The sequence below is a fragment of the Gracilinanus agilis genome, chromosome 1 (genome assembly GCF_016433145.1).
Source record: "Gracilinanus agilis isolate LMUSP501 chromosome 1, AgileGrace, whole genome shotgun sequence".
NCBI lineage: Eukaryota > Metazoa > Chordata > Mammalia > Didelphimorphia > Didelphidae > Gracilinanus > Gracilinanus agilis.
In genome coordinates, this window is record NC_058130.1 from 669,012,539 (window position 1) to 669,040,405 (window position 27,867).

The following is a 27,867-nucleotide window of genomic DNA, read 5'->3' on the forward strand; positions in this document are numbered from 1 at the left end:
TATAGTTTTATCTGCATATGACTTTTGTGAAACATATATATATATATATATATGCAGTTTCTTTTGTTATGTGTTTGGATGGTCTCCTCTGCTGGTTCAAGAAATTTTAATTCATACATGCCCAATTAATTGATCTGTATTTCCAGTTAAATTTAATAAAAAATCATAAATATTGCTATTATTTTGCCTTTCTTTAGCATTATTGGTCATTTGGGGCAGCTAGGTGGCACAGTGGATAGAGTGCTAGGTTTCAAGATTAATTACTCCTCTTTCTGAGTTCAAATTTTGCCTCAGACACTTACTAACTGACCCTAGGCATGTCCCTTAGCCAGTCTGTTTGCCTCACTATCCTCATCTGTAAAATGAGTCAAAGAAGGAAATTACAAATTACTCTAGTATCTATGCTAAGAAAACCCCAAATGGGGTCACAAAGAGAAAGACACTACTAAAAATGACTTAATCACAAAACATTGGGTCATTTAAACTTGATAATGTTGGAACAGCATATCAGTGTTATATTTAGGGAAGGAAGAGTCTTTAGAAATAGAACGATGAATAGAAACATACTAGTAGCTAGTTAAAAATAATAATAACATCATGATGATGACACAATAGTGGGCAATTATAATCTTTAAGATTTCAGAAAAACTTCAAAAATATTGTCTCATTTTATATTCATAATAATTCTAGGATGTTAGTGCTATTGTTATCATGACTTTTCAGATGAGGAACCCAAGACATACAAAAGTTAAATAATGTCTCCAGACTGAGACATCTAGCAAGTCTCTAAGGCTGAATTTGAACTCATATCTTACTGACTACCAGTCCTGATGCTCCATTTCCCCTGAGTTACCTACCTAATTGTGATCCTTGGGCAATTTTTTAGCATATTAATTCAATATTCATTCAATTTAGCAACCATTTAATGAGTGACTCCTAGGTACCAGCTACTGGGATGCCAAAGTTATATTCTATTGCGGGGATGCAGTGTATACATGGGTAAATAGACACAAACTATTCATAGAATAAATAATTAGTACATGGTTGGGGGGAGGGAGTGTTACAGGGAAAGGGAAGGGAAGACCAGGGAAAAATCTTACAACTTAGAGGATTCAGAAAGGTTTCCAATAGAAGACAACACCACAGCTGTGCTCTGAAGGCAACTAGACATTCTCTGAAGTTGAGGTGACAAGATAGAACATTCTAGTCACACACAAAAGAAAAGTTTGTGTAAAAATGTGGAGGCAGGAGTTGCTTTTTACATAATAAATACTTTGTAATGTCTATTGAATCAAATCAGATCACAAAAGTGACTTAAAAATTGGGCCATTAAAATTATTTTGAACCACAAACTTATTGCCAGTTACTGCTTCTATGCAACACTGGTAATAATAACTGACATTTATATAACCCCTTAAAATTCCCATCATTTTGCATCAATTCTCTGTATCATTTCATTTAATTGTCATGACAACCAATTAGACTGATTCTATAGGTATTATCACTCCTATGATTACACAGCTAGTTAACATTAAAAGCAAGATTTGTATTCAGATCTTTTTTACTCCATGTTGTCCACTCAATTCACTATATTGCCACATCTCATTATAGATGTTGAAAAACTAGAAAAGTGGTTCTCAAAAAGATCCTGTTAGGATTCTCCAGCTGGTCCCCAGATAAGGATCTCTTGTAACATTCAAGAGAAGAGCATCATAATACTTAGACATTTGTTTCTGGAGGGATTACCAATTTGTTGATCTTCCTCACTAATGTTACTGTGCTTGCTTTAGATCAGCATCTGGACACTATTCTCCATCCCACAACACCAGATTCCTCATTCACATCTTCCCCAACCCTTCTGTCCTCAAGTTTCAACCTAACTCTACCTAGATCTTTCACTGTGCTCTCTGTAAGGCTTGTTCTGCAGATGAAAATTTCTCTTTATCTTAAATGTTTTGCTCTTCCACACCTTCCATCTACTAGCTCTTACTGAAACCTGACTTCTTTCTGATGACCTAGACTCCCTGGCCACCCTCTACACCAGTGGTTCCCAAATGTTTTTGTCCTACCGCCCCCTTTCCAGAAAAAAAATATTACTTAGCCCCCTGGAAATTAATTTTTTTTTAATTTTAATAGCAATTAATAGGAAAGATAAATGCACCTGTAGCCATCACCGCTCCCTTGGATTGCTGCAGCACCCACCAGGGGTTGGTAGCACCCACTTTGGGAATCACTGATCTACACTGCTGGCTGCCCCTGCATTCATTCTCCTCAGCTCCTTGGTTGAAGCAAGAGAGTTGGCATACTCCTTGCTGCCCATTGCCACTTTTAGGTCCTCCCCTTCCTCCATCACTCAGTAACCTCTCTGCCTTTGAAGTTCATTTTATTCATCTCTATTACCCAGTCAAAATGCAGTAGCTGTTGTCTACAGATCCTCCCTCCCCCACCTCCTAAGTAACTTTTTTGTTCCTATCTCAATGAATTCAGTACTGGATGTACAATTTACCGCTCCTCTATGCTCTCATACTAGGAGACTTTGATAAATATGTTGACGCTCCCTCGAATACTCATACTACTCAGTCCTTCAACTCATTCACTTTCCATAAGTCCCACCTCAATGACACAAAAATGGTTAGACCCTTGATCTTGTCATCACCCCCAAATGTATTTCTTTTTTCTTCAAGGATTCTGAAATTTCCTTAACTGACTTTTATATATTGACTTTTCACCTCTCTCTTCTTTTACTTCTTCTCTTACAAAAGCTGACTTTTTGCTGCACCTTGAAGTCTCATCTTCTAATTCATTAATTTTCTCCCAGGCCCTCTCCCTTATATTAGCTACTCTATATCTTTTCCCTAACTTCACCTCATGTTGAACCAATCCAATTCTATACCATTGTCCTCTCTTGAATCCCTAACAACCTTATATCTCTGATTACTCCCAGCCAAGCCTTGGCTTTCAATTACTCCCATTATTTGCCACCTTCACTCCTACACATGCGTTGCTAAAAGAAAGTAGAGAAAAGCACACAGTCATTATAACCTGGGCCACAACAGGTTTATATTATGTCTTGCTTGGTTCTCAACAAATACTAAGCAATTTCACTATACCTTCCTTAGCAAGTCACTATTCTGTTCTCCATAACAGCTCTTAAAACTTTTTCATTTCTCCTCAAAGATCCCAGGGATCCATCTACCCTACTCTCTCTGAAAACTGCTGAAAACTGCATCTCATATTTTTTAGAAAAAAATAATACCATTCTCTGTGAGCTCCCTCTTCTCCCTTCATCTCCTATCACTTGGGTGCTTTCTATCACTTTCTCCTTTGCCTCAACTCACTTGTTGAAGTGGCCTTACTCCTTAACAAGGCTAGCAGCTCTGCTTCTTTAATTGATCCAATTCCATCTCGTCTTTTCCAACAGATTTCTTCCTGTACCAGTCATACTTACTTCTTCTCTTATTTACAATTGATCCCTCTTATCTGGCTCATTTCTTACTCTCTACAAGCATTCTCCATCTTCTTCCATCTTGAAAATCCCTCCCTTGATCCCACCATTCCAAATAACTATAGTCCTATGTCTTTTCTGCCCTTTGTAGTTAAATTCTTTTAAATGCCATCTACAATAAGTGCCTCCACTTTTTCTCACCACTCTCTCTTCTTAAACTTTTACAATCTGGCTTCTGACCTTTTCATTTGACTGAAATTGTTCTCTCCAAAGTTACTAATGAACACTTAGCTGCCAAATCCAAAGACCTTTTTTCAACTTTCATTCTCCTTGACCTCTCAGGTTTTCAAAAATGATTCCCTGTCTCCTCCTTGATACTTTTCTTTCTCTAGATTTTTGGGATAGTACTCTCCTGGTTTCCCTCCTCTCAATCAGGTCACACTTTCTCTTTTTTCTTTGCTAGATATTCTTTCAAATCACATATCTCTAATTGCCTTTTAGACATCTCAAACTGGAAGTCAATAGATGACTTAAACTCAATATGTCCAAAATGGAACTCATATTTCCCTTAAACTTTCTTTCCTCTTACCTACTTTGTTACTATAAAGAGTAACACCATCTTCCAAGTCCCTCAAGTTCCTAACCTAGGAGGCATTTTTGACTCCTCACTATTTCTTACTCTCCCTATACAATCAGATGCCATGGCCTGTAGATTTTATCTTTTCAAAATCTCTCAAATATACCCCATTCTTTTCTCTGGAATTGCCAACATCCTAGTGCAGCCTCTCATTACCTCATGATTGGATTATTGCAAAAGCCTGATGATAGATCTGCCCATCTCAGTTTTTTCCCTACTCCAATTCATCCTCCTTTGAGCCACTAAAGTGATTTTCCTAAAGCAAAGGCCTAATCATGTCCCTCTTTCACTCCAACTTCCACATTCCCCTACCCCTGTCAATAAATTTCAGTGACTCCCTATTGCCTTTGGAATGAAATACAAAATTCTCTTTGTGGAAGTCAATGCCCTTTATGCTTTAGCTCCTTCCTCCTACCTTTCTAGTCTTCTCTTCAAAATATAATCTTCAATATATACTTTTTAATAGAGTGACATGAGCCTTTTGTATCTTCCACAAACAAAACAACTCCATCTTTGACTATAGGCTTTTCCTCTTACCATCCCCTATCTGGAATGCTCTCATGCCTCTTCTCTAACTACTGACCTCTCTGGCTTCCTTTAAGTTTCATTTAATATCTCATTTTATATATGAAATCTTTTCTAGCCTCTCTTAATTTTAGTGGCTTTCCTCTATTAATTCCACATCCCCATTTAATTTTTATTTAATTTTTTTGCATAAAAATTTAATTAACAAATTTATTTAAAATATTTTCCCATGGTTACATGATTCATGATTTTTCCCACCCTCCCCCCTCCTGGAGCTGATAACCAATTCCCTTGGGTCATACATGTATCATTGTCAAAACCTATTTCCATATTATTCATATTTGTAATACAGTGATCTTTTTAATGCCCAAATCCTAATCATATCCCCATTGAACCATGTGATCTATCATATGTTTTTCTTCTGTGTTTCTGCTCCCACGGTTCTTTCTCTGGGTGTGGATAGTGTTCTTTCTCATAAGTTCATCTGGATTGTCCTGGGACATTGCATTGCTGCTAGTAAAAAAGTCTATTACATTTAGTTGTGCCACAGTGTATCTGTCTCTGTGTATAATGTTCTTCTGATTCTGTTCATTTTGCTCTGCATCAATTCCTGTCTTTTCAGTTCACATGGAATTGTTCCAGTTCATCATTCCTGTCAACACAATAGTATTCTATCACCATCAGATACCACAATTTGTTCAGCCATTTCCCAATCAAAGGGCATCCCCTTTTTCCAATTTTTTTGCCACCACAAAGAGCACGGCTATAAATGTTTTTGTACAAGTATTTTTCCTTACTATCTCTTTGGGGTACAATTTCAGGAGTGGCATGGCTGGATCAAAGGAAATGCAATCTTTTAAAGCCCTTTGGACATAATTCCAAATTGCCCAACTCCACCAGCAGTGTATTAGTGTCCCAGTTTTGCCACATCCCTTCCAACATTTATTATTTTCCTTTGCTGCGATATTGGCCAATCTGCTAGGTGTGGGGTGGTATCTTAAAGTTGTTTTTATTTGCATTTCTCTAGTCAAGAGGAATTTAGAACACTTTTTATATGCTTATTGATAGTTTTAATTTCTTCTTTTGAAAACTGCCTATTCGTATCCCTTGACCATTTGTTGATTTGGAGAATGACTTGACTTTTTGTAAATTTGACTTAGTTCATTACATATTGGGAAAATTAAACCTTTGTCAGAGAGTTTTGTTATAAATTTTTTCCCAAGTTTGTTGCTTTCCTTCTAATTTTGGTTGCAATGGTTCTGTTTGTACAAAACCTTTTTTAAATTGGAATGATGAAAATCATTCATTTTATATTTTGTTCTGTTCTTCGTCTCTGGCTTGGTCTTAAATTCCTTCCTTTACCACAGATCTGACAGATATACTATTCTATATTTACCCAATTTATCCATGATTTCCCTCTTTATATTTGAGTCATTTACCTATTTTGAATTGATCTTGGTATCCATATCCCCATTTATCCTGTATTTAGCTTACTTTATACATATTTGTTTGCATGTTGTCTCTATTATTAGATCAAAATTTTATTGAGGGCAAAAATTATCCTTTATCCCTTTTTTGTCCACTTAACACAGTGCCTTCTATAGAGTAAGTATTGAATAAATGTTTTTGGATGTCTTTTTTTCAAAGCAGCATTTTATTCCTCCAAGGCCCTTTTGTACATATTTTTCCTCCTATCCTTCAACCCTAAGCAAATGCATTAGGATATACTAGATTGAGAGCTGTCAGAGCTAGGAAGTCCTGCTTTTAAAATCTTGCTTCTGATTTCTATATGAACTGGAATGACCTCCAAGAATTGATGCAGAGTGAAAGGAGCAGAACCAGGAGAACAGAGACTGATACATTATGGCACAATTGAATGTAATGGACTTTTCTACTTGTAGCAATACAATGATCCAGGATAATCTCAGGAGACATATAAGAAAGAACACTATCCATATCTAGAGAAAGAACTATGGGAACAGAAATGCAGAAGAAAAACATATGTGGTTCGATGGGAATATGATTAGGATTTTGGCATTATAAGATCACTCTATTGCAAATATGAGTAACATAGAAATAGGTTTTGAACAATGATACATGTATAACCCAGTGGAATTGCTTATCAGCTCCAGAAGGAGAGGTAGGAAGAGGGGAGGGAAAGAATATGAATCATGTAACCATGGAGAAATAGTCTAAATAAATAACAATTTTTAAAAAAGATTAAAAAAAAGATCTTGCCTCTGACATGCATTGACTATGTGATTCTAGGCAAGTGACTTCATTTTCCAATACTTTAGGTAACTCTTTAAGTCTATAAATTGCAGAGAATACGCCAGTCTACTCTCATTGAGAGAGTTCCCTATACCAGTGAAATCTTATTCAGTCTCTTTCACCCATGATTCCCCTATTCACACCCCACGGTAGTAAATAAGAACAGGTAATATAGGACTAATTCTCTGCTGGATTTGGGATCCTGATATGGCCCATGAAGCACAGTAGTAGAAAAATCATTGGAAGGCAGTGTGGTAAAGTTAAAGGAGTCCTGGATCCTTCCAATCCCCTAGATTAAAAATCCCAGCATCATCCTTGATCATCCAGCTTCCAGCATCATCCCTCTTCATCAATGTCTATATTCAATCAGTTTCCAAGTCTCATTGATTCTGCATCTACAACATCTTTCAAATCTTTCTCTTTATTATGAAATCTTACATTAACCATCCTACTTTAGGCTATTTCCTCTCACCTGTTCTATTGCAATAGTTTTCTGAATGGCATTCCTGCTTCTTCCATTGCCTGCTTTCCCAATTCAACTCCACAGAATGGCTTAAATGACCTTCCAACATCAAGAAAGCATTTCACTGGTTACCTGTTACCTTTAGGGGGGAAATTAAAAATGTTCTCTATAACATGTAAACCCTTCACAAACTTATTCTACTTTCCCTTTCAAGACATGCTTTACTTTATTCTTTATTCTCTTTCATCCACATTTTTATCTAGTCTACCTCAGGTACTTGTTTATCCTTAAAGTCACCATTCAATCTTCCACCTTGAGATCTTTGCCTGGTTCTCTCTTGTGACTGGAATATGCTTCCTTTTCATGTTCACCTCACAGAATCCTTTGCATTCTCTCGAGGCTTCCTTGAGATTCCCTCTCTAATGGAAATTCTTTCCTAATCCCTCCTAAGATTGCTTATTACTTACTTACTTATCTGTGTACATGTTGTTTCTGCCCAGGAGAATATAAAGTAAGAGATTATTTTATATTACATTACATTATGTTGTATTACATTGTGTTATGTTATATCTTATTTTGTAAGAGTTATGATATGTGTGTAATTAGAAATTTTGTATCCTGGATTTCATCTCCCAGCATCCCTCTCCCTTTGTCCCCATGTTTGAGTCCTTACATGTATAGATAAGTTCTGAAACTCTACCTCTCTCTCTCTTTTTTCTGCGTGTGTGGCTGGGAAAGCAGGCTTTTTATTCTTGCCTTTTTATGTTAGTTATTATTAATAAATCTTCTTAAATAGAATATTGGATATTAATTTTGAAGTTTAAATATGTATGTGTGTATTTGTATTTGTATGTGTATGTATATGTGTATTTGCCTTTATAGTACTAGTTGCTAACATAGTTCTTGGCATATAGCCAACATAAAGTAATCCAAATTTCTACCTAATTCCTATTTATTAAGTATTGCAGCCTCTTCATGTCTGCTATATACCTCTCTTGGGTGACATACACCAACTGGACAACCATGAGCAAATCACTTAAAGCCTCAGTACTCTAGGTTAATCTGAATAGGTAGAAGGAGTTTCCAGTAGAAGCTCCCTATAGTAATGAAATAAGTGCAAGCCTGATTTTTATCCCTTGTATCCTTATCACCTAGCATAATACCTTGCACATGGTACGCATGTAATATATGTTTTTTATTTTGAAAAGACTCAATGGAATATCTGTATAACTCTTGATGAGTCACTTCAATCTCCAGTTCTCTGTGTCCTCATGTTTAAAATAAAGGGATTACATTATATCACCTTAAAGTTTCCAAAGAGTTTTAGTTTTATGTTTTAGAATCTTGCCATTATTCAACAAGTATTTTCTTAGTGCCTAGTCATTGTAGGCACCAACTTGTGAGGCTCAAATGAGTCAGTTTTCCATGCTTTTGAAAACTTAGAGGAAGATTGGATACTCTTCAATTAGACCTTGAGAGGAATCAAATTGAGATATTATCAGGACCTGAGACTTGGCAGCAGGTCACATCCACCATGTGATTATTAAGAATTGAGAAACTTTCCAAAATTGAACCATATTTCTGTGAAGTCATAGCTTGAATTTTGAGGTAGCAAATGGATGTCACTGAAGTTTTGCATCATCTACAAATTTGATAAATGTATTTGTACTTTTACCTAAATAATTGATTAAAATGTTAAAGGAGGTAAAGAACAAAACATTATAGTAGACATTTTCTCTTGAGGATCATAAATTTGGAGCTGGAAGGAATCTTGGAGTCAATTGTTTTCCATACTCAGATTCTGAGGAATAGTTAATAAGGCAGCTAAGGCAAGTGAAAGTAGGATTTTAATTCAGATCTTCCAGAATGCAGAAGAGGTGGAATTTAAACTCATCTTAGAACCAGCCACCATGCCATTTCTACAATATCATGTTGCCTCCCATTCAGTTAAGAGGATTCTTGTTCTGGTATGCAGGAGGCAAGAACAGTGGTATCAAACTCAAATAGAAACAAGGGCTACTGAACACTACATAAGGATCTTAGCAGGATACATACTGAGTTAGAATACTACATATTAACATTATCTCTGTTCCATTTTGTTTTTATTTATTTTGTTATATATTTTACAATTGATTAAAAATTCCTCACCTTCAATCTTAGAATCAACATCATGTACTGATTCCAAGGCAGAAGAGCAGTAAAAACTAGGCAATAAGGGTTAAGTGACTTGCCTGTCCAGGGTCACATACCTAGGAAGTGTCAAATTTGAGTATAGGACTTCCCATGTCTATGCCTGGTTCTCAATTCCCTGAGCCACCTAGGTCTCCCCTAACCCCCATTTCGTTTTAATTTGACTTTAGTTTGACTTTTCTATACTAGGGACTGTTTCAGGTTTCCCATGCAGATCACTGGCATGTTTAACATTTCTGGTCTCTGAAGGTTCTTCTAATTCTGACATTCTATTATATTAAGGAAAGGGATATAAATTATACCATGTATAAGATATGCCTAAAACACCATGCCTGATTTCGAACAAGGCAAACAGAATTTATTGCTCCTTTTCAAAGTTATCATCTGGAGAAACTGTATCCTTATTGTGATGATGTGGTCATTTCCTCTAAAGTCTTTTGAGAATTTAAATTTCTGTCATTACCTTTAGACCCTGTAGATTTTTGGCTTGTTGAGGGCAAATCTTTGCTTCCATGCCATCTTCTACCCTGATCCACTATCCTACCCATACTTCACAAAACTGTTATTTTTCCTTTGCAGTAACTTTGCATATACTTACAGAGATCCATGTAGTTTTCTCAATAGAATGTCAGCTATTTGAAGGCAGGAATTGTTCTTATTTTTGCCTTTGTACGCCTCTAACATCTGACCCAGAGCCTTGGACATGATAGTTACATAATAAATGTTTGGTTATGGCTATATGGGAAAGTAGATTTTATTTAATTATTTATTTGGGGGGAAAACAAAGGCCAGTCATTCAGAATGCTATCTGGTGTGAATTAGATAAGTGACCTTAATGGCTATCTGGTTTTAGGCATAAAACCAGAAAGAATTAGGTATACAACCAGAAATAGAATTGAATCAAATTTCATCATGGGATAAATATCCTTGTGAGTCTTATAAAATGGCAGACAGGGCCATTTTCCAAAAAGGAAGTTTTCCAAAAAAGAAAGTTAATAGTCTTCTAAGATTTCTTCTTTGAAGGACAATGTTTAATTAATCATGAATGCGATTGCTAAATCTGATGTTAGAAAGATGTATACAGAGTCTATTTCTGATAACTGTGTGATCATGGACAAGTCACTTAATCTCACTAGGCCAAAGATACCTCAATTGTAAAATGAAAACAATTATAATAGCTGCAGTACCTGCCTCCCTGAATTGTTTTGAATTTCAGATAGGATAATGTGAAACACTCTACAAACATTATTATTGTTGTTTTCCTCACTTTTTTTATGAAGTTCAGACAGAAGTGGTCTGAGAATAAGTTTGCTTTCCTGGCTTCAATTTTTTATATTTAATATCTGTGAACTATTCTATAGGAGGGATAACATTTCTGGAAATCAGTTTAAAATCCTTATTCTCTTTCATTATTGTTGTCATGCATGTTTATAAGAAAAAAGAGTCTCACCTTCAAACATAATATCTTTTTTTTTTATTTTTTATGCCACGATAAATGAAAAAATGTCCAACAGATACTTCTTCTCTGAAGTCCATTATTGGTTATGAGATTCAAATTTGTGGCCCATTCCCAGAAATATAATAGACTCTTTTCATGCTAAATGAAGAGACTGAGAGTTGAGAGAATGGCGTTTTAATCCTAGCTGTGCCAACAACTGGCTATGGGTCCTTGGGCAAGTCACTTGTCTCTTGGTTTTAGTTTCTTGTAAAATGAAATCCTTGAACTTGATCATTTCAAAGATTCATTTCAGCCCCAAGGGTTCTAATGAGTCTATGAGAAGATCCCATCTGCTGCCTGAGTTAATAAGTTGAAAAGTTGAAAAGCTGCCTGAGGACTTTAGGGAAACTCTCTTTAGGACATATCCCAAACGCTCCTAAATGCACATGCCCTGGTTTACTTCCTCTGCATGCCCTTCATTATGGAGATGGGGCGGAGGACTGGAAATGAAACTAATAACATCCGATGTGCTTTGTACAAAGACCGAAACTGGAGCCTCTGAATAAATTGGAACCACATCAGATCCAGTATGGCCCTGAATAAAAACAAAGGAAGCCCTGGAGGATGCAAAAAGTCCCACACGCAGATGGACAATTTGAAATTAAGTACTCACACGTGAAAAAATAAAGAGTCAATTCTCAGTCATACAGATGTGACATGTCCGTACAGATGTAGGAGAAGTATTCCAAAGCCAGAGTTCAGACTGGAACTGAGATGGAAGCATCAATATTCGATGGGCTAGAGGCTGAAATGATATTGATGTGATGCCTCACACCCAGAGCCAGAGGGATGCAGCTGTTTAGAGCTCTCTGAATATCTGGTGTCCTGGTCTGCAGACTCATCTTTTGCTTTGCTTTCAGTTGCTCAAAGTTATGAAGACCCAGTCTGGCTGACCTTTTAACCACTAGAGTTCATCCTTATTGATTTAGAGGAAGAAAGAGAGCACATTGTCAATGAAGTTCTAACTTGAGAATCAATAGCCCTGGGTTCAAATTCTGGCTCAGCTTCTTTTTACGTGACTTTAGTTGTCATTCCACCAGACCAGGACTCAGTTATATCTTATATAAAATGATGAAGTTGTACTCGATGATGAGGTTGTATTTGATGTTCTGTGAAGTCTCCTGCAGCTCTGATTCTATGGTCCTAGTCTCCCTTTCTCTCTAGTATCTCCCATTCTTCATTCATCCACTATACAGATGACAAATAGTCTTAAAACCTGAGTTTAACCCTGTCACTTTCTTTTTATTTTTTTAAACCTTTACTTTCTGTCTTAGAATAAATATTATGTATTGGTTCCACGGCAGAAGTGCATTAATGGCTAGGTAATGGGAGTTTAGTGACTTGTCTACCATCTGAGGCCAGATTTAAATTGAAGAACTCCCATCTCTGGCTCTCAATCCACCGAGGATCATGTTACTTTCTAACTCAATGGATTTCACTGACGCATTATTACCTTTAATGTAAAAAACAAAATTCTCTGTTTGATAGCTAATGTATGTTACAACATGGAAACACACACACACACACACACACACTTTTGTAGCCCTTTTATATGTTACTCTCTCTACATATGTTATAATTTAGTCAAACTAGTTTTCTTGCTCTTTTTCACACAAAACCATCCATTACATATCAGCATACTTTTGTAAAGGCTGCTCCCATGCATGGGATGCCCTCCCACTTCACCTCTTCCTCTTAGAACCCTCAGTTTCTAAGATCAGATCAGAAGGTAATTCCTTTTTGTTATTGCTTTAAGTTGGTTCAGTCTTGTCCCACTCTTCTTGACTCCATTTGGAATTTTCTTGGCAGAGATACTGGAGTGGTTTTGCCTTTCCTTCTCTAACTCATTTTATAGATAAGGAAACAGGCAAGCAAGCTTAAATGACTTGCCCAGGGTCACACACCTAGTAAGTGTCTGAGGCTACATTTGAACTCAGGTCTTCTTGGCTCCAAGTCTGGCACTTTATCCACTGTGCCCCCTATTACTTTTTTATTTCCTTTTGGGATATCCAGGGAAAGTTAGTATCTCTGGTGTGATGGCTGAGACCTTTTCAGTACTGTTCATTGATCTTTGATATTCACCTTTCACTCAACTCTCACTTGTGGATCTAAGAAGCTGTAGCATGGGGAGTAGCCACATCCTACTAAAACTGTCTAAACAGATGGGATAAACTGAGGGTGCCTTAAATGTATTTGTGAATGAGGATGGGGTTCTACCTCAGACACATGAATACTTACCCCAGAGAAATGAGTAAAATGAGAACAATTCGTTCCTATGGCCAGGAAGGAGGCTGAAGTAGGCATTATGGAGCACTTAGAGCTTGGGTAGCTATCGAAGATGTCAAAGTCATTCACTGTATCTGGGATCATCGTGATGATGACTACTTTGTACAATTCTGTGTCATTTAAAACTAATTCAAAGAAAGTCAAGATGATACCCTGTGATATCATTGGTCCTCTTCAAAAATAAAAGACCAACAAAAAAAGTAACAGTTATCTTTTAATGTGTTCCCTGAAAAATTACATTGTATTTATATGCATATACTTATTTATATATGCTCTTATGTTTGCATGTTTTCTCCCTTTATAAAATTCAAGAACTCAAGGATAAGAATGGTTTCATTTGTCTTTGTAACTGATCTGTACTTTCTAGTGCAGTGTCTAGCATGTAGCAGGCACTTAATCAATGTTTGATTTGTTGACTGTACTGATTGGTTTACCCACTGTCCCCTAACTAGAAAGTATCTTAAATGATAGGTTTTTATGTCTTTGGCCTTGTAATATGGTCAACACTGTGTAGTAGGCCATTGGGTAGAAGAGTGAAGAGATAAATAATGATGAAGCCAATGTATAATTTATGAACTAAACAGTGGAATTAAATTCAAATAGAAATAGATCCCTTCAGGTTACATATTGACTTCTCCAAACCACTAATTGCCATTATTTATTTGCCTGTAGTTTTATTTATTTTGTTAAACATTTCCCAATTATATTGTAATCTGGCTCTTCTGGCACTCAAGAGTTTTGTGAGCTAATTAATTGCAACTGTAGGCTGGGAGTGTGACAGTTGGTGTGGTTTAGTGGCTAAACATTAAATTGGGAGTCAGAGAATCTGGCTTTAAATCTTGACTCTGTTACTAATTGACCATGAGTTCGATACTTTAGTTTTTGTGTCAGTCAAATGAAGGTATTGATCAACATCTCTAAGGTCACTTTCATGTCTAAATTTATGTTTAATGGCAGCATGAGAAAAAATAACAATGAATAAAAATAACTGTTATTTGATAGCATAGAAATAATTTCTCAAATTATTCTTGAATAATTTGGAAGAGGAAAGTGCATACCTTTAGGCCAGAAGGAAAGAACTATGACAAGTTGTACTATTTCCTGAGGCTTTACCTAGAAAAAGCAGACATTGATTACAAAAGAATGTTAGGTAACCCGAGAGTATTAAAAAAAGACAATGATACAGTCAAAGAGGATGTAGGAAATGTAGAAAGCAGCCCTAAGTAGGAAAGCAATTCTCACTGATGACCTGTAGATCAGTAGATCAAATAGGTTGAAAGATAGGTAAGTTCCTAATCAGAGGGACCAAGGAAGTTAATTTAGCAATACTATTAACAATAAGTAGGAGCCAAATCACAAGGTAGAATTATCAAATAAAGCAGCCATGATCTTACATTCAAAACCAAAACCTTACTAGAAGTGTGTGATCCTAGCTAAGTAAATTAGCCTCTATTTGCCTCAGTTTCCTTAATTGTACAATGGAAATAATAATAGCATCTACTTTTACAGAAATGACTAACTTCTCCAGTATATTTACCAAGAAAATTCAAAATGGTGTCATGAAGACTGAACTATGACTGAAAAATGAATAAACAACAAAATTCTCTACTTAGTAATAGTGTTTCTGTGGCACTTAAAAGTTTGCAAAGCATTTTAGTAATGTTATTTTTTTTTATCTTCACAACAACCCTGGGAGATAAATGCTAATACTATCCCAATTTTACATATAAGGAAAGTGAAGTCAAAGGAGTTTAAGTAACTTGACCAAAATAACCTGGCTAGTAAACATTAAAAATAAGAATTGAAATCAAAATTTCTTGACTCCAGGCCCAGTGTTATATTTACTGTATCACTTGACTCCATCAGTGTTTATAGTTGTTTCACATGAAAACTCTAATATCATAGTCCCCAAAGTGTTACATGGGCAAGTAAAAGTGATGTGAAGGCAAAAAAGGTAGTAAGAGCAGCCAGGATAGAGCAGTTATACAGAGAAAAGGTAACCCGATGTTGATGACATTGAGGCCACATTATGAAGTTATCTGAAAGACTGAATATCCCAGCCCATTCTAGCTTTTATAAGATGTTTATAGCTGTAAATGAGAGATTTATAGCAAGAGTCAGAACTTAATATTTATATCTCCCTGGACAAGTATTCCCAGATCTCAGTTTTACCACCCATAAATTAAATGGTTTGGAATATGGGATTTTAAAGTTCTTTTCCAACTCTATAACTAATAATCTTTCATTTTTTCTAAGTAGTAAGAAGCATGTAGACAGCATCTCTTTTTGTGGTGGCAAAGAATTAAAAACTTAAGAGATATCCATCAAATGAGAAATGACTGAACAAATTGGGTATGTGATTGTAATGGAATACTATTGTGCCTTAAGAAATGATGAATAAAATAATCACAAAAAATATCTGGAAATGCATCTAAGAAGTGATGCAAAAATGAAGTGAGCAGAACCAAGAGAATGTTGTACACAGTTAACAGCAATAATATACAATGATCAACTGTGAATAAATTAACTATTATCAGCAATGTAAGGATCTAGGACAACTTTAAGAGACTCATGATGAAAAAGGTGATTCACTGACATAGAATGAAGTGAAGGAATCTGAATGCATAGTGAAGCATATCATTCTTCATTTTATTTCCTCCATAAATTTTTCCCTAATGTAATTAATATGCGGCTTCTTTTTTTTAAACCCTTACTTTACGTCTTAGAACCAATATTGGTTCCAAGGCAAAAGAGTAGTAAGGGCTAGGCAATGAGGGTTAAGTGACTTGCTCAGGGTCACACAGCTAAGAAGTGTCTGAGGCCAGCTTTGAACCCAGGACCTCCCATCTCTGAGCCTGACTCTTAATCCACTGAGCCACCCAGCTGACCCCCAATATGTGACTTCCTTCATACCACTATGAGCATAGAAATATGTATTGGATTATAATATATGTACAACCTGTACCCTATCACCTGGTGTTTGGGGGGATGATAGAGGGAGAGAAGGAGGGAGAGAATATGGATCACAAAATGTCAGAAAACAATTACTAAAAATTGTATTACCACATAAAAAAAAGCAGGTGAGCACTTCTCCTTGCTGAATGGGTGAATGAGGACAATTTGTTCCAATTGCCATGAAGGCTGCTAAAGCAGGTACTGTGGTTTGCTTAGAGCTTAGTTAGACATAGAAGTCAAGGATATTCTTGGTTTCCTTGGTTTTTGCCAGTCAACATGACTTTTGCCACTGGACTCTGATAACTCTGGAAAAAGAGAATGAGGCTGACAACTTTGAACAACTCTGCCTTGCTTAAATCCAATTCACACCGGAGTCAAGACATCACCCCATAACCTTATTGTTCCTCTTCTAAAACCAAAGAAAAACAACAAAAATATTAGTAGTAAAGGAAGATATGAATACACTAAATGACGTAGGATTCCAAAGCAATCTTCATGAACATAATAGAACAGGATAATGAGTACAGGACAGATGTTAAGATAACAGAGTAAAAGAATGACCTGAGTCAGAGAGAGTGCAACTTTATCTGTATCTCCAACACTTTAGACAGTGCCTGATACTGTATGTGTGTGTACTAGTCACAGTATCACAGAGACAAGGCAGAGCAAGTTGCATGAGAGGGATGATAGGAAGGGTAAATTGATCAACCTAACCAAAACTGAATTTGGAGTACCTCGTTGGAGAATACTATTTTGTAGAGGTGCCTGATGGTGTGGTAGAGGAGAAACATGGAGGGCAGTTGATGAATTCCAATTAGAAGAGGTCATTTAAAAAATGACACATTGGATGGTAGACTTTTGAGAAGGAGAAGTATATAATAAAATTGTGTTTGTGAACATTTATTGTAGCCTCTGGGAACTAGAATGATATAGGAGTTTTCACTCAGGGGACAACTTAATGTACAACTGGCTTACCATGGAATTGTCTATATTTTTCTTCTTTTCTATTTACATTCTAGGGGTAATCATGTATGCTGTCTATTTTTCAATAGTAATATTTTACTAAAAAACTCATCCCTTCCCCAATCTCTGGAAAAGCCCAAGTTTGAAAAAGAAAGGAACTATGTCTTGAAGGTCAACATTTCTTGCTTTAAGAGAATTCTGTAACATATGCCTTGTTACTATTACCTAAGGCACTTGTTTCTTAACCAATTATTTCGAGACTGCCCTTATCAAAGTCTTTCCATTATATAAATGCAGTTGGTACTAAAAGAATTTTAATCTCTTTACTGAAGAAAATCAGCCAGCCCCACTCTTTTTTTAATCTGAAATCTGTTGGACTCTGTTTCTTTCTTTGTCTTTTTTTTCTGTCTCTGTCTCTTTCCCTTTCTGCTTTTGTCCATTTTTATCTGTCTCATTCTGTCTTTCTGCCTCTCTGTCTGATTCTCTATCCCTATTTGAACAAGTGTTTTGCTCACTCTCTCCTTTTTTAAACTCTTATTGATAGATTCTATATCTTATATTGCCATAGGATCCTACATATCACCCCCTTTTGCTCTTCAGGAGCCATCCTATATGACAAATAGTAATTTATTTTTTAAAAAATTTATCTTTATTTTATTCCACTAACAAATTTCTACATAAGTTTTTCAAAGTTACATGATTTATGTTGTCTCCCTCCCTTCTTCCCTCCCCTTTCTAGAGTTGACAAGCAATTCCACTGGGTTATACATGTATTTTCACAAATAGTAATTTCTTAAGGGAAGAAGAAAAGCAAGAACAACTTATCAATACATTGAAAAAGTCTAAATACATGTATGTGTAACATCTGTGGGCTTCTTCCTCCATGAAGAGATGAGATAGGATGTGGATGTCTTTTCATATCTTTTCATTTGAATCCTGCTTAATTTTTAAAATTTTGTTTCATTTGCTTTTGATTCTTTTTTGTTTATGTAATTATTTTTATTTACGTTATTGTAGTTACTGTGTATATTGTTTTATTTACTCTGCTTACTTCATTACATCAATTCATATCGATCTTTCCATGCTTCTCTGTTTTCATCACAAGCATCATTTCTTACACCATAGTGGTATTCCATTACATTCATATGCCACAATTTGTTAAGCCATTCCCTAAATGATAGGCATCTATTTTGTTTCCAATTTTAAAAACTATTACAAAAAGTGTTGCTATAAAAATATTTTGGAGTATATGAGGTCTTTTTTCTTATTGATGACTTCCTTATATTATAAACCCAGTAGTGGAATTTCTAGTTCAAATGGTATGGGTATTTTAGCCACTTTATTTGCATAATTCCAAATTGATTTCAAAAATTGCACTAATTTGTATGTCTTTCTTTCCACAGCCCCTCCAACATTGACTTTTAGAATTTTTTGCCAATTTGTATGCTATGAAGGGAAACATCAGAGTTCTACTGATTTGCATTTCTCATAATAGTAATGATTTGGAGTATTTTTCCTACATCTCTGAATGCTTTGCAGTTCTTTTTAAGAACTATTTGTTCTTATTCTTTGACTGTCCATCTATTGGGGAATGACTATTAATTGTTGATGTCAAAGATATGTATGTATACATTTAGACATATGCATATAAATGCATATATACATACAAGCCTATGTAGATACACAATTGTTTTTAACTTGGATACTAAACTCTTATCACTGAAATGTGATATAAAAGTTTTTGTATTTGTTTTCGTTTTTCCCCATTAGACTGTCTCCCTTCTTAGCCTAGATTTGACTCTCTAATTTAAGTTGTTCTGTGTATTTATATATAACTTCTTCTTTTTTTGGAAATAGTGTTTTATTTTCCCCTATTACACAAAAAACATTTTTTTAACATTCTTGTTTTAAAAGGTCTTGACTTCCAAATTCTCTTTATTCTTCTGACCCTCCTTTACTCCTTCCCTAAACTCCTTTGTAACACTTAAAAAAATTCTGCCTTATTTATATTTGTGGCAAAATTAGGATGTAGGAAATCCAAGGAGTAAATTACATCACAGCTCCTTTTACTAGATAAACTTGAAGGGAAATTCCTGAAAGGGAAATTTTTAGATCTTTATTCTGTCCTTGAAAATGTATGTATAGTCAATAGCTTCTAGCTTCTTTTTGAATCCTCTGTTCCTATATGCCTTCAGGAACCTGACACTATAACACTAAAAAATCAAAACAAGATATCACAAATGTTTTAGAGCAGTTCAAGTATGTGTATACACACATATATGCATGAATGCATGTATGCTTACACATATACAATACATTAGTAGAACACATTTGTATATCTGTTCATATATTTGTGTATCTACATATGTATGTCTGAATACATGTTAATATGTCTGTATATATGTATCAGCAAATATGCATATATATGTCATATAGACAGATAAATGGATGATAGATAATAGAGAGAGATAGACAGGCAGATAAATAGACAGATCAGTATATTTTTGTATATATATTTGTTTATATTTTATAAAATATATATTTTGTATAACACAAAATATATATTTGTATATATTTCCAGATGCGCACATATATACTATTTGCCAAATTCAGTGTGCTGACTAACTATATGTCATTCAAAGTGGTAGAAAATTTTCACCCATTAGATTTTTAATATGTAAATTGTGGAAGATTCTATAGGATCCTAGGGCTCCAGACAATAAAAAATTAAAATTAAATTAATTTAATTAAAATTATATAATTAAATAATTCAGTTTAATGAGCAATTATTAATTAATTAAATTTAGATCTTTATTCTGTCCTCAAAATGTATGTACTGTCTAATCTCCAGGTTAGGCCTAAATTAAACTAAATTAAAATAATTAAATTAGAAACTGAAAAATTCCCAAGCAAGACTATCTAAAGAATATCATCATCTGTAGGAAATCTCATCTCTAATTTTTTCAGATCTTTATATTAATTTATTTTCCATTAAGACTCTTCACGAGACATAATTATGCTGGAAAACTCATTTGGGAAGTATACTCTATGTCTCTTTTTGTGATTTGTTTTATAATCTTTTATACTTTGATAATAATAATCAACAAATTTTGATCAATGACACATGAAGAAATCAGTGGAAATGGGTGTCGGCTACGGGGAGAGGGGTTTTGGAGAGTGGAGGGAAGAATAAGAACATAAATCATGTAATTATGGGAAATTTTATTTCTAAAAAATTAAATTATAAAAATAATAATCACCAAAGATTATAGAAGAAAGGTGAATACAGATTTCACTTCTCTAGGAATTTTGTTTATTATGCAATTCAATTAACCATATATGTGCCTACTATGTCCCAGGACTATGGGATGTTGGAGAGACAAAGACAAAAATTTAAATAGTTCCTGACTTCAAGAAGCTTATATTAAACTGGGCATAAACAATACATGTACATATAGATAAATATAAAATGTGAAACACATTTGGGCTATGGTATAATGCTAAAATAATAAAAATGTCTAGCCTGGGGGGGGGGCAGCTGGGTAGCTCAGTGGATTGAGAGCCAGGCCTAGAGACAGGAGGTCCTAGGTTCAAATCCGGCCTCAGACACTTCCCAGCTGTGTGACCCAGGGCAAGTCACTTGACCCCCATTGCCTACCCTTGCCAATCTTCCACCTATAAGTCAATACACAGAAGTTAAGGGTTTAAAATTTAAAAAAAATGTCTAGCCTAAGATATGATATTTGAGCTAAACTATGAAAGAAATTAGGTGTTTCTTTGTGTTTCAGGTATAAGGGTTTCATATTTTACTAGATCATTTTGAGGCCTTTTTTTAAAGGAATATTAGGTAGAAAAAATAAGTCTAGGAACTCAATTGGTAGTACTGTCTCTTTGCTGCTGTTTAGATAATAATTCTTTTTACCTTGTTGATCTTAAGCTTCTGAACCTTCTTTTGTTTAAATCTCCAGGAAAGTTTATTTAATTCTGTCCTGTGTTAATAGCACAGGATGTAGTAAATGCTGGCCTCTCTATACATGTATCTCTGAAACCCACTGATGGGGTCTCCAAGACATTTTCCCCCTTTTAGATTGCTGAATAATTTAATAGAGTTTAGGCTTGGGGACAGAATATTAAACTTGGAGGTAGGTGACTTGGGATTGAAATTCTGCCTTGGACACCTACTGATTCTATCTGTTTTCGGGGAAAGTCTCTTAAACTTTGTCCCTTAGATCTTTCATTGTAAAATGAGGAAATTCCATTTCCTTGAAGTATTTTATAGGGCTATTATGAGGAGAATGCTTTGCAAAGTTCAACATGTTATATAAATATGCTATTTTAACACCAACAAATCATTTGTAGTACTTTTGAAATAAAGATTAAGTGAGAAAAATTATCTTTAATTTAATATTATCAGTGTATAAAATATTAGTAGAGTTGTCTTACCTATATCCCATCTTTACTGAGACTCAGGTACTTTGGGGATAAAAGAAGAATTGTCTTATTGGCCACTGGACAAAAAAGAGAGGATAATTCAAAGGACCTTTGAAAGTGAATGAGGGGAAGGAGAGTAAATGTGTATAGAAAGGGAATCCTAGAGAAAGGCAGTTTTGTGTTCAAGTCTGACCTCAGACACTTCCTAGCTATGTGACCCTGCTCAAGTCATTTAATCCCAATTGCCTTGCTCTTGTTGCACTTATGCCTTGGAACCAGTTCTAGTATTGATTCTAAGATGGACGATAAGGGTTTAAAAAAAAAAAAAAAAGTGAAGGACTAGCTCTTAGCTGCTTTTCCCTCTTTTTGGACTCAGATTGTTCCAGGACCATGCAAACCTTTCCCATGAGTCTGAGAAAGAATGGTTTTCTCTTCCTTCACTTCATCCACCAGAGAAGGAACTTTTACCTAGGTTAACCTGGGCCTCTGGAACCTGCTGCCCTTTTTTCCTTTATGTTTCATTTCTTTGGGAGAGGCAACCAAACAGCAGCCCTGAGGTGGATTCATTCAGTGTTAAAGGAAACTGCCATTTCAGGATTAGCGATTGTCGGTCCTTTTTTTGGAATTTACTTTTAGGGCAAGTGAGGATAATTCTCAAAAGAGGAAGAACTCAACCCTTGTCCGTCTCACCAGGTGGTATGGAGCTGGAAGTATTTTTTGAACAATTCAAGTCCAAGTGAAAAACAAAATTCTTAGTCAGCAGACATGCAAGCTGCTTCATGTCTTGCTATTTAAGCCTCAACATCCTAGAAGAGTATAACAGTATAAAAGTAGTTGTTATGGCCACTTATTTAAGTTTTCTCTCATCATGTTTAGGAGAACATTTTGTGTCATGCTTCTGTTTTGTAACTAGAAAATAAATACCTGTCCTATAATAGGTTAAAGGATATAGTAACTATATTTCTACTCTTTCAATGGGGAGATCTAGTCTTGAACCCAGAGCAACTTTAAACAAAGGTGTGTGTGGGAGGAGGAGGGTGAAGAACCAAAGAATACAAAGAATGAAGATTAGCCTTCTTCTAGGTAGTCAGATTCTCTTAGGACTAGACTCAGTCCACAACTATGAATTGAAAGAAGATGTGCTCATTAGTGAAGTGGGAGTGAGTGGTGTAACATCCTAGCACCACAGATCTAATGGCCTTTATTGTTTTTGTTTTCTTTTTTTGATTGAGTTCTATGATTTATTATTTTTTAAAAATAACATTCTAGTGATTTTTTGTTTTCATTGTCTTTAATAATTAACATGACTCTTATACATGTTTGTCATAGATATTTTTGCTTATAAGAAAGAACAAAAGAAATACAAAACAAATCCAATGAAACTTGCCAAAGTTAAAAAAAAAAAAACACCTTTGATATATTTTGCAGAATTACATACATATTTATTTGCAGTAAAGAAAAGGTAAAGAAGTGCCTTCTCAAATCTCTTTTTTGGAGTCAAGCTGAGTTATTAACAATATTCATTTTCAAATATTGTTTTTATTCTTTCTGTTTATGTTGCTATCATTTTTCCTCATGTTATTTTCCTATTTTTCCTTACTTTGAATTTGTTTGGGTAAGAACAACCCTTTTCTTTAGTCATGGGATGCATAATTTCTTACAACAAAGCATTGCTTTTATGTACCACAACCTATTTATTACTGACTCATTTATGAGTATATACTTTGTTATCAGTTTTTTCTAATCTCATCATAACTAAAGTTCTATCATAACTAAAGTCTTCTTGGAATTTAAAGTTTTTAAAGTAGAAAATTCTATGAAAACTTTGTGGATATGCTCTATTTTGGCATATATACATATATATACATATATATACATATATATCCCTTTGTAACATTTACCTCCTTTGGGTGTATGCCTAGAAGTAATCTTTGGAGTAAAATGGATATGGACATTTTAGTAATTTTCTTTGAATAATTCAAAATTTATTTCCAGAATATTCAAATGAATTTATTGCTTCAAAAACAGTGTCTTAGCAGGCTCATCATTTTACAACCTTTTAATATAAAGTATTTTCATCTTCTATCATCTTTCTCAATTTCTTGAGTGTGAGGTAAAGCCTAAGAGTCAATTTGATTTACATTTATTTTCTTATAATTCACATAGGACAACATTTTATAATGTTATTAGTAATTAAAATATTTTGGGAAGTATTTGTTCATATTCTTTTGGGTTACTGATCTTTATGGGAATGGATTTTTGACTCATATCTTTGCTATTTGCCTACGCACCTTTATCAGATGCAAGTTACAAACATACTGTATATGCATATATACCTATGTGATTATTTTTCCTAATCAACCATTTTCCTTCTTATTCTACTGGCATTAATTTTGTTTGTTCATGTGTTTTTAAATTTCATGTAATTTAAATGATCTATTGAATTTTTCATATTTTTCTGTAAATCCCCAGTATTTAGCAGAAAGACCTTAAAAAAATGCTTGTTCATTAAATTTCACTTTTGAACACCTCTAATGTAGATGGCTATTACTAGGGGAGTAAAGCAGACTATTCTGCTCTACTCTCCCAGTAATAGCCGTGGAAGATATAGGATCTGGTTCTCTTCTAATTTTCTTATGATAGAACCGTTTATATTCAAGTTTCTTGTATATTTTGAGGTTGTTATATATAGTGCAAGATATTGGTCTAAACCTAATTTCTGGAAGTGTGCCTTCTAGTTTTAATAATAATTTTTTGGAAAATAGAGAATTATTTCTTTTGTCATTTATGCTTACTAGTCTGAGACACAGCAGGTTATTCAGTCAATTTATTTATGATTCTTTCATATTAAGCATACACCATTTTTCTATTTTTCCATTTTGAAATCATTTACAAATAATTTCGATGACTTTTGTTTTATAACATGGCTTGAGGTCTGGAAGTACTTTATCCCCTCATATTCCTGCTTTTTTCCATTATTTCCCTTGATGTTTTAGATATTTTGTTCCTTTAAATTAATTTTATTAGTATATCTACCTCTATAAAGTATACCCATAATATGTGACTGGCATAGGACAGGATTTACAAATTCATTTAAATAATATCATTTTTTTTAAACCCTTGTACTTTGGTGTATTGTCTCATAGGTGGAAGAGTGGTAAGGGTGGGCAATGGGGGTCAAGTGACCTGCCCAGGGTCACACAGCTGGGAAGTGGCTGAGGCCAGGTTTGAACCTAGGACCTCCCGTCTCTAGGCCCGACTCTCACTCCACTGAGCTACCCAGCTGCCCCCATAATATCATTTTTAATATTTCTTAGCCCAGCCATAAGTGCTAAAGATCCTTTTGATTATTTAGCTGTTCTTTATTTTTTAAAGGAGCATGTCTAATTGTATCTCTGTGAGAATCAAGTGTCCTCTGGTTGATATTAGATAAATAAAATATTTAGATAAATTTAGATAAAATATTTAGATAAATAAAATAATATTTTAAATTCCTTATGCAATTATACTTTAATTGATGTAGGGAACTCTCTCTTAAAACTCCCTTAACCAATGTAGTAGATAGGCAGCTCCTCTGTCACTTAAATAGAGAGGGTAAATAAAATGCCCATGATCAAATAATTAGTATGTGTCAAAGTTAAACATGAATCTAGGCCTTCCTGATTCCAAAGCCAACTCTCTATTATACCACACAGTTTCTCTTCAACCTTTTAAAAATTAACTGATATTTTCCATTGATATCATTTATCAAACCTCCGTTACAGGTAATTAAATAAATGTAAAGTTGTCTGGTTCTAGACCTTTAAAAAAATCCAGTTATTATGGTAATGAATTTCTGAATTTTCTCAATGGAAAGAGATGAGAAGCAAGGAAAAAAAGATCATATGAAAGGGCTTTTTTTCTTCATGTTATAAAAATAGGGCATAAGAGGGATATTCATGGTGAATAGAAATGTCACATCATGAGATAAACAAGATACCTATTTGAGTGTTTCTTTATAATGGAAAGTCTGGATTCCAAAAGCAATCACTCTGACCAAGAACATCTGGTTCATTTCTTTCCAAATTACCACCCCCATTCCGGGTTATCTTTGACTCCAAAGGACTGCTGAGAACCCCAGGCTTTGCTAGGAAAAATCAAGGATATAAATGGTGTTTGGAGAGGTGGGAAAACACTAGAGTCACAGCACCAAAATACTTAAGGGAAGCTCAGAAATAACCATGTAGGGTTTATCTAAGGCAACTGTTGTTGTGGGAAAAGGGCCAGCTTCCCTCAGGACAGTAATCACATCAATGATCTGCAAATCTGGCAAAGACCCCAGCAACTGCAGGACTCGTTGGCCCATAGAGCTTATTAAAAGCCATTGCAAAGTGTTTGTAAAAGGTGTCAGCAAACATGGGACAATATTTGGCAGATTTAATTCCTAAAAAGCAGTCAGCCCGACAATCCTATGTATTCCTTCCTTAGTGAAAATAGAGCATGGCTCAGTACAATGGTCAGAGAAGTCATGTTGGGAATACCTGTGTTCCTGCAGCATTGATGTTAGATTTAGGATGGAAGGTGACAACTTCTTTGGTAGTACTTGGATGATGTTCTTCCAAAGACCTTCATCTTTTTTTTTTTTTATGTTGAAATACATAATGGCAGCCTCAATAGCTAACACCATCTTGTGCAGTGTTGAGATTCACAACTTCTAGAAATCAGGAGGTGTTTGTCCTTCTCCAATCTGTCTTGATCAAATCACATGTGCTGAATTTTTCTTAATTTGAGCACCACATTTAAGGAAGTTCAAGAAGAGGACAAGTAGATAAGTATAGGGATTAAAGTTCTTGTTTAGGAGAGGACAACTATTAGGGAGCAGAGACACAAAATCTTTCCAAAGGAAAATCACTTGAGGAATTATAATATTTATTTTTAGCCTGGAGAAGACTCAGGGAGAGCAGGTTGGTTATCGTGCTAGTGAGCTTCACGTATTTGAAGGAATTTTGTAAAAAAGAATGACTGAATTTGCATTATTTGGCCTCACAGAGGAGCAACAGGGAGGAAAGAGGCAAAAGTAAAGGGAGACCCTTACAGTGATTCAAGCTGCTCTTGGGATTATGTAATGTAAAAGTCATGAGACACAGAGTCAGACTGGGTTCAAGTACTGACTTTGGACAGCTTCTCTGGACCTCAGTGTCTTCTTCTGTAAAATGAAGAGCTTCATAAATGACCGCTAAGTCCCCTTTTAGCTTGTGATGTTATGTCCTCCTTCCAAACATCATTTATTTTGTAACAAGAATTCTTTTCTGGCTTCAGGGTGGACCAAATGTCTTATAGAGGTCCTTGTCTAAAAATGTATTATTCTGTGATAGCAGCAGAAGTGTTTTAATGTGATTACTTTCCCCTTTGGCTTGTTCAAGGAAGCAATGTGTGTTCTTTCCCAGGGGTCTCTGGTATCTACCTTTCCTTCACCTGCCCAACTGCTACTGCCTTCCCTTTGAGATTACTTTCCATTTTCATTTTATTTATCTTGTACACACATCCTGTGTACATTTTATTCATTTTATTTATCTTGTACACTGTCATCCTGGATCTCTCACTTTCTCTTACCTACCACCACCCCAAATCCAAGTTCTTGCTAAAGCCTGTTGATTTCACCTTTCCAACATCTCTCAAATATGCCATCTTCTCTCCTCAGATACTGCCAGCACTCTAGTGCAGACCCTCATAAACTCATGTCTGTATTATTGCATTGGTCTGCTGGTGATCCTGCTTCCTTCAGGTCCATTTGTCATTCAACCACCCTGATCCATTTTTCATTCAACTATTAAAGTAATTTTATTAAGACACATTCTATCATGTCGTAAAGCAGCCCCCACTCCAGCCCCGAATCCTCCCAAACTCAAGTGGTTCCATATTTCCTTCAGGATCAAAATCAAAATGTTCTGTTTGGCATTCAAAGCCCTTCATAACCTGGCCACCTCCTCCATTTCCAGTTTTCTTATGCCTTACTACTAGGTGTGACAGACACTCTTCAATTCAGTGACACTGGCTTTCTGACTGTCCCAAGGACAGCTCTTGGCTCCAGGCATATTCTTTGGCTGTCCTTCATGCCTCAGATGTCTCCCTCATCTACTTCAACTACTGACCTCTTTGGTTTCCTTTAAGTCCCAAACTAAAATCTCATCTTCTACTGGAAATTTTCCCTAACACTTTTTTTT